Genomic DNA, 18,471 nt, shown 5'->3' with positions numbered 1-18,471 from the left:
CCCAGGAGTTTGAGGTTGCTGTGAGCTAGGCTGTCGCCACGGCACTCACTCTAGCCTGGGCAACAAAGCGAGACTCTGTCTCAAAAAAAAAAAAAAAAAAAAAAAAAAAAAATTAGCCGGGCATGGTGGCTCGTGCCTGTAGTCCCAGCAACACGGGAGGCTGAGGCAGTAGGATTGCTTGAGCCCAAGAGTTTGAGGTTGCTGTGAGCTAGGCTGACGCCACGGCACTCACTCTAGCCTAGGCAAGAAAGCGAGACTCTGTCTCAAAAAAAAAAAAAAAAAAAAAAATGAGCATCAGAAGAGAAATCATCTTGAAGCTTGCCTTTCTTTGCTGTCATGACGTAAAGGTGAACCATTTTTCTTTTTTTTTCTTTTTTATTTTTTCGAGACAGAGTCTCGATTTGTTGCCCAGGCTAGAGTGAGTGCTGTGGTGTCAACCTAGCTCACAGCAACCTCAAACTTCTGGGCTCAAGCAATCCTACTGCCTCAGCCTCCCAAGTAGCTGGGACTACAGGCATGCGCCACCATGCCTGGCTAATTTTTTCTATATGTATTAGTTGGCCAATTAATTTCTTTCTATTTATAGTAGAGACCAGGGTCTCGTTCTTGCTCAGGCTGGTTTCGAACTCCTGACCTCAAGCAATCACCTGCCTCGGCCTCCCAGAGTGCTAGGATTACAGGTGTGAGCCACCGCGCCCGGCCTCATTTTTCTACACCATATTGTTACATGTGATAAAAAACAGATTCTTTTTGACGATTGCAACTCTTCAGCACTATGGTTGGATAACGATGAAGTGCCGAAACACAGTCCAAAACCTAATATTCTTCAAAAAAAGCTAATGATGTCTGTTTAGTGGTCCAATGCTCCTATTATCCACTACAGCTTCATGAAAACCGGTCAGTCAATTACAGCGGATGTCTACATAACCAGCTGAATGAAATGATGAGGATGCTTGTGATTAAGCAGCTGAGATTGGTCACTGGAGACAGGCCAGTCCTCTTGCAAGACAACGCTCGATTGCACGTTGCACAAACAACGCTGCTCAAACTACAAAGGCTGGACTTGGAAACTCTCTGTCATCCACTGTACTCACCAGACCGTGCACCAACTGACTACCACTTCTTCCAGGCTTTGGACCACTTTTTGCAAGGAAAAATACTCAATTCTCAACAAGCTGTGGAAAATGCCTTTTGCGATTTTATTGCCACTTGCTCTCCAGACTTCTTCCCTGCCGGCATAAGCAAGCTACTGTTAAGATGGCAAAACTGTGTCGATAGTTTAGGCACACACTTTGATTAATTGTACTGCTTCTTTGATTAATTGTACACTTCTTATTTGAAATCAGATATTCCATATTTAATGACCTAATATATTAATATATGACATAAAATTGACCATTTCAACCATTTATAAGGGTGTATTCAATGGCATTAAGTACATTTACAATGTTGTGCAGTCATCACCACTATTTCCAGAACTTTTTCATCATCCCAAATAGAAACTCTGTGCTTATTAAGCATTACCTCCCCATTCCCGCCTCCCCCATTCCCTGGTAACTTCTATTCTACTTTTTGTCTCTATGACTTTACCTATTCTAAATAACTCATATAAATGGAATTATATAATATTTATGCTTTGCTGTCTAACTTTTTCATTTAGCCTAACATTTTCAGGGTTCATCTATGTTGTAGCATGTATCAGAATTTCATTTTTTTAATGGCTGAATAATATTTCATTGTATATATATACACCACATTGTTTATCTGTTCATCCATCAATGGACACTTACTTCATCTTTTGGCTCTTATGAATACTGCTGCTGTGAACATTGGCATATAAGATCTGTTGAAATCCCTTCTTTCAGTTTTTTTGCATATATACACAGGTGTGGAATTTGCTGGGAAATGTGGTAATTCTATTTTTAACTTTTTGAGGAACCACCAAAATATATTCCACAGCGGCTGCACCATTTTGCATTCCCACCAGCAATGCACAAGGGTTCTAATTTCTCTACATCCACATCAACCAACACCTGTTAATTTCCATTTTTTAAAAAATAATAGTCATCCTAGTGGGATGCATTTGATTTTAGGCATTTAAAAGCTTTATTCTGAGAAGGGATCATGGGCTTCTCCAGACTGCCATGGAGGTTCCTTGTACAAACAAAAGTTAGGAAGCCAGGATGAAGGAACCAGAGCCCAGAAATATTGTCACTTGTCTAAGGTGAAGTGATGGACTAGCAGCAGCCCAGGGCTTAGAAGTGAGTTTCCACGGGTTTTCACTTGTTTTTTTTGAGACAGAGTCTTACTCTGTTGCCCCGGATAGAGTGTTGTGATGTCAGCCTAGCTCACAGCAACCTCAAACTCCTGGTCTCAAGCTATCATCCTGCCTCAGCCTCCCAAATAGCTGGGACTACAGGCATATACCACCATGTCTGGCTAATGTTTTTGTATTTTTGGTAGAGACGGGGTCTTGCTCTTGCTCAGGCTGGTTTCGAACTCCTGCGCTCAAACGATCCGCCCACCTCGGCTTCTCAGAGTGCTAGGATTATAGGCATGAGCCACCTCGCCCGGTCTTCACTTGGTTTTAAAGGATGCTGCTGGATTGAGAACAGTCTGTAGAGGGCCAATGCAAACACAGATTAGGAGGTGAATGCCATCATCCTGGTGAAGGATGGTGCTGGAGCTGACAGTCTTCAGAGTGTAATAAAGAACTAAGAATTATTTTATTTTGTGGCAAGTTTCCCAAAGCCTTTTTAAACAATACCAGGCTGCTGGGAATTTATGGAGACAGCCTGGAGAATATGTACAGTTAGGGACCATTAATGTAATATAAAGCCACATAGTTGTGTATACACACAACTTGTATAGACAGTTGTGTGTGTATATATTTATTGCTTCCTGTAGCAAAACTGTGAAGAGTGTGAGTTCCAGAGTGAGACTCCCTACATTCAAATCCTGGCCCCATTGCTTGCTTACTGTGTGACCATGGGCAAATTCCCTAACCTCTCTGAGCTTCAGTTTTCCTTCCTATAAAATAGGGACAATAGGTTCTTATGAGGAAGAACAAGTTAGAGCACGTACAACATTTAGCATTATGTCGATATAGAACCATCGCTCCATACATATTAGCTATAATTATAGACATGGATATAACCATTTGTAAAGGTCAAGGAACATCTCTATTTCACTTATTTTATCTAGAACTATAGCACACTGGGACTGAAAAAAGAACTTAGACACATCGTTTAGTCCAACCCTTTCACCTTACAGGAGAAAAGAATGAACACCAGAGATCAGAAGTGACATAGCCAAAGTAAAACAAAATAAAAGTATGCAGCCAGTGTTGCCTAGCTGGTGGCAGAGTGGGAACCAGAACTTGGGCTCAGGACTCCTGGTCTGGCGCCGTCTCTGCTGTGCCACGTTGCTGCCGCATAACCCTTAGTGCAATACCAGGTGGAAATAATAATAACAAGAAAGGATTAGTTGACTCTTGCTTTGTGCCAGGAATCATTCTAAACACTTCACACATATTCAGTCCTCCCGACAACCCTGTGAGGTAGGTGCAATTATTGCCCCCATCTTGCAGAAGAGGAACCCAAAGGTTAGAGAGATCAAGCACCTTGCTCGGGGTAGAGAGTGTGTGGGGTGAAGGGGACACAGGCAGCCTCCACCCTGAGCCTGCCTGGCCCTGTGTAGAATAGGGAGATTGAATGCAGCCTTTCAAGTCCCTGTTCAACTTCAGAGTCTGCAAATCCTGAGTGCCTGGCTACTATCGGGTCTTGAAGAAATACCATTTCAGTTCATTAAAATTGCTGTCCTATTAATTGGCCTTCACCTTAGTGATCAGCTGCAAGAAAGACCATTTGTTAGAACAGCCTAGAAACCAAAGTCACCAAGGCTGCGAGGGAGTCTTGAAATGTTATTTCTGGTTTCCATAGCAACCCTAACACTGGGCATCAAGCTCGGTGGAGTAAGGAGAGCAGCTGGAGCCCAGCGTTCAAGCACTGAGTGCGGAGGAAAACAGGTCGCTGGCTCAGTAGTTTTCCTTTTGTGTAATATACTGTCCCAGTGTGTTTAGGGAGTTAAAACCGGGGCCAAGCTAAGCAAGCATGGAGGAAATGAAGCATTGTATCAAAGCGTACACTGTTTCCTAGTGGACTGGAGAATGTGCACAGGTCAGGCACCTGGGGGCGTCCCTGTGGAGGAAGGGTGAGGGTGGACATGTGGATGGATGTATGGGGAGGGGAGGAGGCTGGGCTCCACTTTCCCAAAGCATAGAGGGCCAGGCCTTCAGGTGAGCCTAGGGGAGAGGACCGAGCATGCCCAGTTGTATTTTTCTGCTGCAATGCACTTGGAGTCCTCAGCAGGAGTCCACTGTGGGCGTGTGAAGCCTCAGGAAGGCAGATATGTTGAGGACCGACGGAGCCACCAGGGCCACTGCAGGAAACAAAGCTGTCTAGGTATTTTAGGCAGAAAAGGATTTAATACAGGAAATCAGGTGCTTAGCATCTATTATCACTAAGTCTGGCTGCTGCAACTAACTGGCCTCCTTACAACCTTGGTTGCCAGCAGGGACAGCATCCACCTCGCCTCATTCTTTGTGAGTGTATCTCATTCGGGTTACCTAATTCTTACCCAGAACCCTAGCTGCAAGAGAGTCTGGGAAATGTGGTGTTTGTCCTTTTAGCTTCCACAGTACTTGGAGACTTGTAGGAAGAGCTGGGAGTTCATGCTGAGTGCCAGTTGACATCTGATTAATATTTATTTCATTTGAAATTTGGAGGAACTACATAGAGGAGTTGGACACCACAGAGGGATGAGTTGAAAGAGCCCAATCACTGACCTAACTTGTTTGCTTCACTACCTGAAAGTCTTCCGGTAGATTCACTCCAGAGTTAGATAAAAAAAAAAAAAAAAAGGGCAGAAACTCAATCCCTAAAGACAAAGGAAATGCCTTAAAATTTTCTCCGGTGCCTTCTCTATCAGTATATACATAGGGCAATATCAGTTGCCACCCGAGATCAGGCTGGTGGGAGATGAGAGGGAAAGCGGAGGTGGGGGCCATACCGGAGGGACACTGGCTTTGGGTTGGGCCAGGAATGGAGACGAGTGAAGCCTGAGCTGAGCCCAGACCCCTGAAAAGCTGCCCTACAGTAGGATGGGCACATTTAACACCCTTCAGTGCTCCCCACTGGCTCCTTAATGAAGTCCAGACTTCTTATGTAGGAGGCACGTGTAGCCCGCCTGTGTGGCCCTGTCTTCCTGTCTCCCAATCTTGTGCGTTAGGACACAGCCATTCCACACGACCTGTGGTTACCTGGGTGCACATATTCTGGCCTCCAGGACTTTGCACATGCCACCCTTTTGCCCAAATGTCCACTGCAGCTCTTTGCCTGGCCAACATCTGCTCATCCTAAAATAACTTAATAAAATACTCATCACTTTGTCCAGGAATCTCCCTCCACCCCCATCCTCCACTGTGGGATTGGTGCTCTCCTTCAGCTTCTAGCTGCTTGTGCTTTTTCTGAATCTAACGAATCTTATGAATCTTCTCCACAAGGTTGTAAACTCCTCCCAGACTGAGGCTGGTTCTCATACTGTATCTGAGCACCAAGCACAAAGATGGGGTTCCTGTAATGTTTGCACAACCTAACCAAGCCAAAATGATGACAGAAATGACCCTCTGCCCCTCCTGGCACAGGGGTGTGGAACTTTCTGCTCAGGCTTGTAGCTAGCCCCTTCCTGCCTGCATACCTGCACCCGCTCCTTCAGGGGAAGGCCCCACGACCCTGCCTCAGTGAGGCATGACGTTTTGGGGTCCCTCTTCCTGCCTCTCCTCTCTCACAGCCCAACCCTGCCCTGCTACTCACAGGTCTCTGCTTTGCTCCTGGCTTCCACTGGCTGAACTCTCAGAAAGCAGATGAGGCAATGGCTCAACTTACTAAGTTAAAATACTCCTGTGGGTCAAATCCCAGTTTGCTTTTTAAAACCTGTGTATGCTGTTTTTTTACTTTGTAGAGAGCAGAAATCTCCTACCTTTCCAGTTCCTTCTGTACTGTCTTGTATTGGGGTATAGAGGGTGTGTGTGTGTGTGTGTGTGTGTGTGTGTGTTACAATTTTAAGATATGTGTCATTTCTTTTTTTTTTTTTTTTTTTTTTGAGACAGAGTCTCACTTTGTTGTCCAGGCTAGAGTGAGTGCCGTGGCGTCAGCCTAGCTCACAGCAACCTCAATCTCCTGGGCTTGAGTGATCCTTCTGCCTCAGCCTCCCGAGTAGCTGGGACTACAGGCATGCGCCACCATGCCCGGCTAATTTTTTTTTATATATATATATCAGTTGGCCAATTAATTTCTTTCTATTTATAGTAGAGACGGTGTCTCGCTCTTGCTCAGGCTGGTTTTGAACTCCTGACCTTGAGCAATCCGCCCGCCTCGGCCTTCCAAGAGCTAGGATTACAGGCGTGAGCCACAGCGCCCGGCCTGTGTCATTTCTTGATTGTAGAGAGGAAAGATGGTGAGAGGGGATTTGATATGGAAGAACAAAATTCTTCTATCTGCATTCAGTCAGTTCATATCACTTTATTTAAAAAGGTTTGAAAACCATTGAGTGTTTCAAGGCTTATTTATACTTTTCTTTATCAATTAGAAAACGACTGTACAGCAAACTCTGAGCGAGGACCCAAGGGCCATTTTTTAGCAAGACTGGAGCAAACTGCCTTACCTTGCAAGGAAATTCAGTGCATTGGAAACTGTTTTCTCCAGGCTAAACTGGGGCAGCTTTCTCTTTGGCTCCGTTGCAAAGAAAATTGTCCAGGGTTCTGGAAACCACAGTTGTTGAACCTCATACGATGTCTCTTTTCTTTCAGCTCATGTAACAGTTACTAGAGGAGACTGGTGCGATGTGGCATGTTTTTTTCCTTTCTTTCTTTTTTTCTTTTCCATTTTGCTGGCTCGTTGGTGCACACTTCCCGCGGGCCTTAGAGGGCTGTGTTCCTGAAGGAATTTATGACAGTCAGCAGGGACAACTGAAATTTGAGCTGGTGTCAACCCAGGATCCCTCAGGGCCCCGCTGGCCTGCGTCTCTGCTTTATGGAGCGCGTGGCTGCCCAGAGACACAGGCCCATCCACCGGAATTGTCTTAAAACAACAACAACAAAACTCAACGTGACATTGCCACGCATGCTTTGCACAGAAGCTTCCCAGTGTGTATCTCGGTGGGCAGATAGACTCCATCCCGAAAGGGTCCCTGTCTCCCAGCACTCGCCGCTCTCTGTTCCGCAGAGGCCCTTCTTGGTAACAGCTGTCTCCGTGAACATAGAGCAAACCTGATGATTCTGAAATCTCAGCTTTCGTCTGTGAACTTTGGTTCTGCTCGTAGGTATCGGGAAGAACTTGGTAGAGTAAAGGTTGACGTTCAGCCTGTACTTGTGCATTCTTGAGAGAAGCACACGGCACATGGTACCTTGCAGGGCATCTGCTGCTTGTTCCCCAGCTCGCTGGGACAGGCGGGTCCGTGACAGACAGGAGAAACACCCTGGGCTGGCTCTGGCGGGACAGTAGCCCGGCTAGCCACAACTTCCCTTTCCTCAGCCATCTGCTTCTTTTTTCCTTCTTGCCCAGGAATTCAAAGCAGGTGTATGGGGCGGGGGTGGGGTGGGGGAGACCAGGGAAATCACCTCCATCTGGGTGGACATTGTTACTTTTACCCTAGTAGTTGGCCAAGAGGTAGAGAGTATATTTGCTCCATATCTTTATTTTATTTTTGTGTGTGTGTGAGACAGAGTCTCACTCTCTTGCCCAAGCTAGAGTGCCGTGGTGTCAGCCTCGCTCACAGCAACCTCAAACTCCTGGGCTCAGGTGATCCTCCTGCCTCAGCCTCCCGAGTAGCTGGGACTACAGGCATGCGCCACCATGCCCGGCTAATTTTTTCTCTATATATTATGAAAATAATTTATTTTAATTAAAACAATTAATTTCTTTCTATTTTTAGTAGAGATGGGGTCTTGCTCTTGCTCAGGCTGGTTTCGAACTCCTGACCTTGAGCAATCCTCCTGTCCCGGCCTCCCAGAGTGCTAGGATTACAGGCATGAGCCACTGTGCCCAACCTGCTCCATATCTTTATTGAGTTTGTGCCTCCTCATTCAGAAATACAATCTGTAGTGACTGTTCTTTGTGATCTAGGGTTAGGCTGTTCTGGTTAAGCATATCTTATGCTCATTGGATAATAACTCATCTTACCCTGCCTTGCTCTGCAGTCACCTGTATACTTGTCTCAATGTCCTCTGGACTGTGTCTTCTAAATGTCAACATCCCCACAGCACCAAGCAGTGTACTTTGCCTGTGGTGCCTTCGGTTCACTGCCTTCTGTGTGGCAGCCCTGAGCCAGGTGTCAGTGAAACGAAGATGAATGAGGCCCAATCGTGACCTCAAAGGTGGCTTATGATTTGATGGGGCTTGCAGGCCAGTAACTACCATACGTGTTTGTGGGTGACATCCCTGCACATTAAGTTACTAATTGGGCTTATTGTCATCACTGCCTGGTGATAAGAAGGCACTTCTTTTACCCTGCTTGGTGCAGTAGGTAAATCTCTGGGGCCTGAGACACAGGCCCAGGCAAGAGGCGGGAGTGGGACATTTGCACTTAGGGGAGTGTGTCTTGAGTTGAGCTTTATCTCCTGGGTCTCATTCTAGTCTCAGCTGCCGGTTAATGTGTTATCTCATGACTAAGGAGGGTAAGGCAGCTCTTGTCTCCAACATTTTCCCATTAAGAGGAAATCTATCATTTTAGGCCACTGCTGGAGAGCAGTGGCTAAAAATGGCAGGTATTGGAGTCAGATTGACGCAAGGTTTAAGTCTCTGTTCTGCCACCACTCATTAGCCCTATAACTGTGTACTCGTTATTTAACCTCTTAGGCCTCAGCTGCCTCATCTAGGAGTGGAGAATAATGATGGTGCCTTCCTTCTTTATTGTCTGATCTTGGCTGAAAGCCAAGATATACCTACCATGCACACGACCTGACAATGGGACAAAGTGTTTACATCAGGGGACGCGGGAGAGTCCAGGATGTGCAGTCACCATATGTCTAAGGCTGTCCATGCCTGGTTTTGGGGAGGAAGGTGCTAGACATAGGAAAGGGGTGCCCTGCCCCCATCTCCTCTTCTAGACTCCTGGCGGATGGTCTCTCTGGTTCACATGTCCCTCGGGACAGAGTTCTCAGACGTGTCATGCCTAAGAATCACCTGGGACAATTACAAATCCAGATTCCTGGGTCTCAGCCCCACCAATTCTAAGGCGTTGGGTCTAGGATGCTGCCCAGGGTTCAGCGCTTTAAATAAGTCCTCCAGGTGTCCTCCTCATGTCATCAAGCTGCCGAGGGTCCCTGCTGGGGCCTGTTCTTCATGGTGCCTCGGCTGCCTGGCTTTCCTGGCCCATTCCAGCTCATGGACGGGATCTCTCTCCGCTGCCTTCCCGTGCCCCCACCCACAAGTGCACACTGAAGGCAAGGAGCAAAGACGCAGCAGGACATGGGGGTGTCTGGTGCTGTGCTGGGTGCTGGGGATTTATAGAACACACTGCCCGTGGCCAGGCAGCTCCGCGTGTGAGACGCTCGTTGGAAAGTGCTCATTAGAGGTAGACAGGGGTGCCAGGGGGCTCAGAGGAAGGCCATTTAGGCCAGTGGTGAGGGGCCCAGAAAGGAAAGGTTTTCAAAATAAGTGACCACGGTATATGTATACCATGGAGTACTATTCAGCTCTAAGAAACAACGGTGACATAGCACATCTTATATTTTCCTGGTTAGAGCTGGAACCCATACTACTAAGTGAAGTATCCCAAGAATGGAAAAACAAGCACCACATGTACTCACCAGCAAACTGGTATTAACTGAGCAGCACCTAAGTGGACACATAGGTGCTATAGTAATAGGGTATTGGGCAGGGGGGAGGGGGGAGGGGGCGGGTATATACATACATAATGAGTGAGATGTGCACCATCTGGGGGATGGTCATGCTGGAGACTCAGACTTGTGGGGGGAGGGGGGAAAGGGCATTTATTGAAACCTTAAAATCTGTACCCCCATAATATGCTGAAATAAAAAAAAAGAAAGAATATATATATAAAATAGAACCCACAAAAAAAAATAGGTGACCACGGGACTGAGTCGTTAGCTGAAGAGGCAGCTGAGGGTCCCTCGCAGAGAGGCCGGCGCGCAGGGAACTACAGACAGGCAGTTGGATAGTGTTGGGGCGCGAGGTCATGAGTTCATGCCCCCCTGAGTGCCAGCGACCCTGCTGTTAGTGACCTTTAGGACGGCGGCTTCTGAATAAATTGCTGTGACGAAACAGCTCCCTGAGGCCCACTTATACTGGGAGTTTAGAGCTGCCAATTCCAGCTGTTGTGACTCAGATCAAGGAAACGCACCAAAGTATTCATTCTTAGGAAAGTTCTGGTACAAAGATAGGAAGACAAAGGTCCGCTTTGTCGGGAGAGTCCCTCCTCCGTAGCCAGGAAAGCCACGGATGAGATGGCTGGGGCGTCAGGTGGGAGCGTGAGGGGGCGGTGATTGGGAAGCGGCATCTGGGTGGCAAGTTGGTTTCTTTCCACAAGCCCCTCCGGTCTGCGGGTGGTGGGAACTTGGGGTGCTGTGTTGAGAGGACCGCTGTGGTTGAACTTCGATTCTGAGGCTGGGATTGACTGGGGGTGTTTGCCGCAGGTGCAGGGGCTGGGGGCGTGGGAGCAACATGCGAGGCTGGGATTTGCCATCCTGGCTCCAGATTTTATCATGTGACCAGCTGTCACTCCACATGTCTCCCTCCCTGTGGTTTAAACAGTTCGTTTTGAACGCTACGTGCAGGGCTTGACATTTATACAATTAGATTTCAGCTTGTTAGCTTTGACTCATTACTGAGGCCCTCAGAAATCCTTTCTGGCCTGACTGTGTGACTTGGCTTATGAGCGATTCCTCCCAGCATCTTACATAGTGGTGCAGAGAGACCCACACGTGCCCCCAGAATTTGCAAAACATGTTTGGAAAATGTTACCAAGTGGTAAATGATTCTCTAATGAGTCCAAGATATGTCCTAGACCCATTAAGTAGTCAAGGGTGTCTCCCTAATATAATATAGTCAAGTATTCAGGACAGTCCCCAGTGGTTCTTTCGGAAGATGTGAATAGAGCATGACTGATTCAAAGGAAGCCCAGCTCATCAAGCGCATCGTGCAGGGTCTGCTCTGATGTAATGTGGCAGCTGGCGACTGACTAATAAGGGAATTGGAGAGGGAAGAATCGATGATGGGCTTTCCAGCCCTGGCCAAGGACCACAGTGGCCTGATCGAGCACACTAAATGCAGGGGAATTGCAGGTTAAGTTGCACTGGGGGCCAAGAGCAGAGAGAGTCCAAATGACCTCTGAAATATCCTCGAAGTCACCTGTAAGCACTGAGAGCTAGTCACAGTCTGGAGGCACCTGAGGGGGCAGCAGAGGCCGTAGCTCAGGCGTGTGCGGGCTCAGGCTCACTGAGTACAGTGGGGGGCTGTGCTGTGTCTCATGGTCACCCTTAGCTGTCAGTCCATCTGTCTCTCTGTCTTTCTTCAACAAGCCCAAATAGTGCAACTCTCATAAATCGAGTGCTTATAGAATGCAGCTTTCTATAATGGAGGCTCCATGCCACTTTCACAGTTTGGGGAGAGTATTTATTCCTTGCGATCTCTTGCTGTGACGCTGTGCCCACCTGGAGCCCCCATCATACACGCAGCGTCATCTGCAAGCTCACGTGCTGACTGCCGACACAGCCAGCCTTGTCTGCCCTTCTTATTTCTCAGGATCTGCGAAGTACGATTAGCTATTTTACCTTTATTCAGTCTCTTAGACATGGGCAAAATTAAGTACTTCGACCTCTGTCGCGGAGCCCCCAGACTGTAAAGCCAGGTTGGCCAGATGACTCTACTTCCTATGTCAACTCTGATGGATTGTCTGCGGGTACCTGGTGTGCAGTGGTGAAAGGATCCCGGCTTCCAGCACTGCTGAGTCCAGGCTGAGGGGCAGAGGTCCAGAATTGATTGATAATGTCTGCCAGGGACTGAAAAATAGGGCATTGCTCAGCTTGCCCCCGAGAGATAGTCAGCCATTCTCTCCCTTCCTCCCCTGCCTTCTCTGCACGTATTTCTAGAGACTTCCTTCCACATGGGCTTGATGTATCTATCAACAACAGCACACTCTGTCTTCTTAGTCTGCCTATTTCATTGCATCCTATTATTGTTTCTATGATTGCCTTTCATAATCAAGAGTCCTTTCCTTTGTTGCATCTGCAGAGCCTGACATCCTACAGGTACTCACTGAGTATTTGTCAATGACCAGCTCTACTTAAGTGGTCTACCAATGGTTCCACACACGGGGGATCTGCATTTCTGCCTCACTACAGTCGTTTGCCTTGCTGAGATCCCAACTATACATTTCCCGGGATCCTCCCAATTTGTTCCATCGAGGAATAAAAAATAAATTGTGCATGCCTTTTTTTTATTTCTTGAAGTTCTGGTGGCTCATAATGATCATAGTCTTCTCTTTCTCTCTCTCCCTTTCTCTCTCAACATAAAGCAGCTTTAATTTTTTTCCCCCAGTGTCTGCTTGAAACTCTTGGGTGTAAGCGAGTTTTTTCTCTGTCCCTTTATGAAATTTTAATTGTGGTTTTAATCATGTTTCCTAGTGTTTTGGGTCACCCTAAGGTAATTAAAAAATCGTCTGTTCTAAGAATGGTTTTAGCTCTTGGCTTACTGCTTACTCTCTCCAGCACGACTCTTGTCATAACTTGGTGGTTTCAATATCCATATGAATCATCCTTTAATAGCTTTGGCTTTCTTTTCTCCAGTATTCTTGTCCTCCACCATATCTCAGCCATTCACTTCTCTTATCTTGACCCTATGATTAAGGTGACTGTAATCCCTCCATAATCTCAATATAAACCTCCTATCTTCCCGGCTCACCCCTTCTAGTATTCCAACTCCAACAGTTCTGTGATCTTATCTGGGCTTTCCATCCATTGATCCTGCTATCTTTTTACTGTCCTTCACCCCCACAGTTCCTCTATTCCCTGCTGCCTCAGCTCTAATTCCATGGAGACTCACTGAAGTCACCCTGCCCTGACGTTTGCCCCTGACTCATCATTCTTGTGTGGCTACTTGATAACCCTGCCTTCCCCATGTACCTGTGCAGCTGAATGTAGATGCAGCAAGATGCACAACCACGTGGATTAGTGTCATGGATCTTGCAGATTTCAAGATCGCCACCTCCAAGTAGGCCTTTAATGCTGCCTGGAAATCATACTCTAGCTCCCTAATGCATTCACTCTTCCACTGTCCTAAAAACTGTTAGTTTTTTTTTTCTTCTACTTGTATCATTAAAATTTTCACGGTTCTCTTGTTAAGTGCCCACAAACCATCTGCTTGTGGGAACTTTGCTGAGAATTGATAGGAAGTATCACAGTTTCTAAAATCCATTTCCCTGGGCATTTGCCTATTGTTCAGACTGTATTCCTCCTATTCCCTACTGTCCTTCGAAGATTAGTGACCAATGTCCTTCCATCACATCTATCCCATCCTACAATCTCCCGTGGGACCCTACTCCTACTGAACTCTTGATAAGCACTTGTCGAGTGAATGAGAATGCGAACGCCTCGCAGCTTGATTTACTGGGCTGCTGCTATTCAGGGAGGCAAGCATCTGTTTTCACAATTTTATTAAGTTTTTTTTTTTTTTTTTTAAGAAATACAAATAGGCATTTAGCAAGGGAGAAGTACTTGGCAGGAGGCAGGCAAGTTTGGGCTATAGCTCTCAGGATCTGATTCCAGGCAAGGAAAGAACTGACCCCAGAAAGCCAGTGTGGTCTTAGTGCATCTTGAGTATTCTGGAAATGGCAGGTCTAAAAGGACAAAATCCTTTCGCATTTATCATTGAAGGTGTGTGTGAAGAATAAATAAGCCAACACATGTTGGCCTGGCACTTATTTAGTGCTCAATGAATGTTAGCTATAAATTATGATTATATTGTCTTTTGTGTCTCACAACCATCCGATAAGGTATTATTACCTGCATTTTACAGAAGAAGAGACTGAAGGTCAGAGAGTTTAAGGAGAGGCTCAAGTCCATTTGGACAGAAAGTGGCAGAGGCTGGACTGGCATGGGATCCTAGGACTCTAGGATTCCAGAGCACCCTCAGTCTCCAGATGAAATTATTTTACCCCCATCATGAGGATTCATCTCTTCTTTCTCTAAACTTGTCCCGACCTCCCCAGGCAGCTGGCATCAATATTTACCATATGATTACAGCCATGACTGAATCTAGCCAGAATAGGGGAGGCAGATTAGCGACAAGGCTGCAGCCCTGAGAGGAGGAAAGAGTTCCGAGGTTGCGCCCTGCATTCTGCTGGAGTAGGAATGTCGCTTACAATTGTCCTGGCTCAGGTCCCCTTCTCTGGAAGGGTAAGAGACGCTCTTTTGGCAAATACGTGGACTTTGGAGTCAAGCTGACAGCATTGGAAATGCTGTTGACAGCGTCCAGATCATCGCTTTATGGTTAGAGGGATGACCAGGCCAAGGAGACGGGGATGTCCTCCACAGAAGCAAAGTTCAGCCTAAGAGGAACACATGCAGAGTTTTCTGTATGTTCCGTTTTCTGGAAACATCTCTCAACAATCTCTATGTGGAGAAGCTGTGAAGCTCTTCACAGCAAATATTTTAGAGTGTTCCCAAGTATTTGCAAAGTGCATATTGTAGTGCCAGCCATACTGAGAATTTCTTAACATGCCTGCCATGCGAGGCGGTGGAAAAGGCATCAGTATAGTCCCAGGTCTGACAGTGATGAGCCATGAGCTCTTGCAGAGATAGAGCCATCTCTCTGAGCCTCAGTTGCCCTTTCTGTAAAGTGAGTGACTTGGACTCTATTTGGACCCGTTTAGCTCTAATATGTTATTAGTCTATGATTCCATGAATCAAAGTTCAAAAATAGTTGTGTTCCCTTATAAAAACGGCAAAATTGTGGGTCCTAGAGTCTATGACTCTATTAGCAGGACCATACCTACTCTAGAACTTTTTGGCTTTGTGTTTGTCATTATCTTCTTCAGCTAACTGCTCTGACTCAATACCTTCCACTTGAAGCCTTGTTACCTCCACCAAAATTCCATTTAATTCCACAAACAGTAGCTAAAGACTCACTGTGTTTCCAACTGCATGGCTACAAAGATGAATGAGACTAGTGCCCCACCCTTGAGGAACTCACAGTGAGAAAGTCAGGTCAGAACTTCCCAGAACTTCTTTTCTCCAGAGATCTATTTCCTTGACTAGCGGTTCTTCAAGTGTGATCCCTGGACCAGTAGCATTGACTTTAACCGAGAACTTGTTAGAAATGCAAACCTACTGAATCCGAAGGTCCGGGATGTGTGGTTCACTGATTTAGTTTTCAGTAAGTCCTCCAGAGAATTGGGATGCACACTCAAGTTTGAGAACCGTTGAGGTAGCCCTCCCAGAGACAAACTATGAGACTGTGCTTCTGAGCCCTCAAGAGATCTGAGGAGACATCTTGAAGAAAATTCGGCTACTTGGGCTGCTAGGACTTGGTGTTTTCAACTCAGAATCCCAGCTCACTTGGAGCCTTCAATAGCATTTTGAACCTTTGTGGTATTTTTGTAAATGTCCAGGCGTTGTGGAAACTTCCCATTTGTTTTGACAGGAACTAATTCAATTTAGTGCATAACTCCCCGTGGAGCTTCCAGGCTTCCCTTTTAATTGATTATGATGCTTGGTGGGATATTGACACCATGACTAAGACCCACAGTAAAAATCTCAGTTCATGGAGGACTTCCTGCTTCCAAAGATCTCCAAAGGAAGAGAGTTCTCAGGAGGCCAGTTCTCTGTGAACCTCCCTCCCTTTGAAGGTGCTTTAATTAGTATCCTTCTCCATGGCAGGGTCTCAGCCTGGTCCCTGTTCTCCTCAGCAGATGAGGATCATTGGTTCACATCCTCCCTATAGTAGATTCAGACATGAAGGGTGGGGCAGGTGTAGCTCCTGGAGAGGGGCCTGCCTGGGTCCTGGAAGTGACTGTTCTTGTCCTCCCTCCTGGGAACTGTGGATCTGTCATCCACTCGCCAGCCCAGGGCTATATGCTAATCCATAGGTACCTTGGTGAAAATTAGAAATGCATCTCCTCCAGGTGCCTGTTAGGGTGGACTCGGCCCCTGGGACTCAGGGCTTGGCTGGGTTTCAGTTCTGCTCACCTCTTTGGGCAGGTGGCTGTGTGTAGCACCAACTGCTTAGCCACAGCCGTAGCCCTGCCCCCACCGGCCTGGGGCTGGACACAGGTGAGGGCCGGGGCAGGGGAGCCGGTGTGGGGGGGGCGGGTAGAGGAGAGCCCGCATGTGCAGCCACCACGTGTTGGGGTTCCCTCATGCAGGCTGTTTCCCCACATCATTTCCTTAAATTCTCTCAACTACCCAATGAGGTGGATATTAGGATCATCTCCATATTTTTGTTTCTTTTTCTAAATGATGAAAAATTTCATATTCTCAGTGCTTCCATTTTGGCATTTATCCAGTGGGGATGATACTCCTAGCTCTTTTCTCAAAAACTTGTTCTGAAAATCAAATGAAACCATAGTGGCAAAGTGCTCTGGGAAAAAAGTTTTGGAATATCCCATAAATGTTAGGTTTTTTTTTTGTTGTTTTTTTTTTGAGACAGAGTCTCGCTTTCTTGCCTAGGCTAGAGTGAGTGCCGTGGCATCAGCCTAGCTCACAGCAACCTCAAACTCCTGGGCTTAAGCAATCCTTCTGCCTCAGCCTCCCGAGTAGCTGGGACTACAGGCACGAGCCACCATGCCCGGCTAATTTTTTATATATATATATATTAGTTGGCCAATTAATTTCTTTCTATTTATAGTAGAGACGGGGTCTCGCTCTTGCTCAGGCTGGTTTTGAACTCCTGACCTTGAGCAATCCGCCCGCCTCGGCCTCCCAGAGTGCCAGGATTACAAGCGTGAGCCACTGCGCCTGGCCAAATGTTAGGTTTTATATAGATCTTATCACTGGGTCCTCAAAGGCAATTTCTAGGGCCTCTGTCTTGAGAAACTCCCCTCAGGTTCACCCAGCCCCCCAACAGCGCTATATGTGGGTGTGGCAGAATGGGGGTGCCCCCCCTCACTTCATTAGGCTGTGAGGCTGCAGCGACCGGGCGTGTGTTCAGGCGCTCCGGGCCGAGTCAGGGCCTGGCAAGCCCGCCTGGACAGGATGACCTCATGGGCCTTTCCCACTTCTCATCTCTCTGACTGGCTTCACTGTTTCACTTCTGGCTTTCTCTCTCCTTCTTGCAGCTGTGGTGATTGGGATTTAGGGCAAGCATTTAGGATCCCTTTCCTAATCCCTTTCAAATCCTGATTTAGCTGCAAAGTCCACGAAGGGAAGGGGGAGGAGCAGGAGGGGGGAGGGACTCGCCCTGACTAAAGGCAGCAGCTCAGCATATCTGAGAAACTCCACCCCGGATGCTCACCTTCTGCCCACTGAGGCCGGAGGCCTCTCTTCCCATCCAATATCACCCTTGTCCCAGAAACACAGAGGGATGAATTTCGTGTACAGACTCAAACCTCTTACAGCCTTCTCGCATAAATGCCTAAGGCATACGTATGGAAGTGGTGGGGTTAGAGAGAGACTTAGCATTTGCCTTTTTCCAGTTTAACTGTGTCCTTTACTGAAATGTTTCTTGGTCAGGTCCCTTTTTCTTCATTTTGCACTGCTGCCTACCGGATGCCATCTGAGTCCGCCTCTCAACCAGATTAGTGCCACAGCTGTGTGGATCATCCACCTTGTAACCACTGTCAGACCCAATCGGCTTTTCATTGCATAGCCTCCCTGCGGGAGAGCTCAGTTAGGCAGCATGATGCTAAGACACCCCGTCCCCAGTGGCATCATGTACAAATTCCTCAGTCTGAATTTAAAGGCCTTTTATAACTGGCTTCAGGCTATCCCTCCAACTAATTCCTGCCTGCAGCTCCCTCCCTATGCTCTGAGATCTCATTACTTACTCTGCTACCCACCACATTCGTTCCATCCTGGGCTTTTGTTCGTGTGTTCCTTCCCTCCAATCCAAACTCTATGCATCCATAAGGCAAGCTCGTGTCCTGTCCCCTTGACCTCAGTCCACTAATATCCCTATCCTCTTAACATCTATTGTGAGACCACCCAGCTTCCTTCATTTTTCCATTAGTTAGTCTCCCTGGGTAGACTGTAAGCTCTTTGCCATTGGACCCTGCCCTAAGCTTCTTTTGTATTCTCTGCCAGTGCCCAGCCAGATTATGTGCCTTTTGGTAAATAGTAAAATAATTTTGACCTTGATCAGGCGTTTTGCCCACCTAAAAACTGCATTGGTGACTTTCTAGAAACAAATCTGTTCATTTATCCTGCAAAAAGCAATCCTGTTTGTTTGCAGCCCGTAG

General features: G+C 46.9%; 1 protein-coding gene across 2 annotated transcripts in view; it reads left to right on the top strand.

The window, feature by feature from the left end:
• The window catches only part of MATN2 (matrilin 2), a 137,124-nt gene that overhangs the window by 31,360 nt on the left and 87,293 nt on the right, over nt 1–18,471 (top strand). The gene's annotated exons all lie outside the window — the stretch shown is intronic.

Source organism: Microcebus murinus, chromosome 7, assembly GCF_040939455.1.
Source record: "Microcebus murinus isolate Inina chromosome 7, M.murinus_Inina_mat1.0, whole genome shotgun sequence".
Taxonomy (NCBI): domain Eukaryota; kingdom Metazoa; phylum Chordata; class Mammalia; order Primates; family Cheirogaleidae; genus Microcebus; species Microcebus murinus.
Note: the sequence above shows the minus strand (reverse complement) of the source record. Positions and strands in the feature narration are given on the sequence as shown.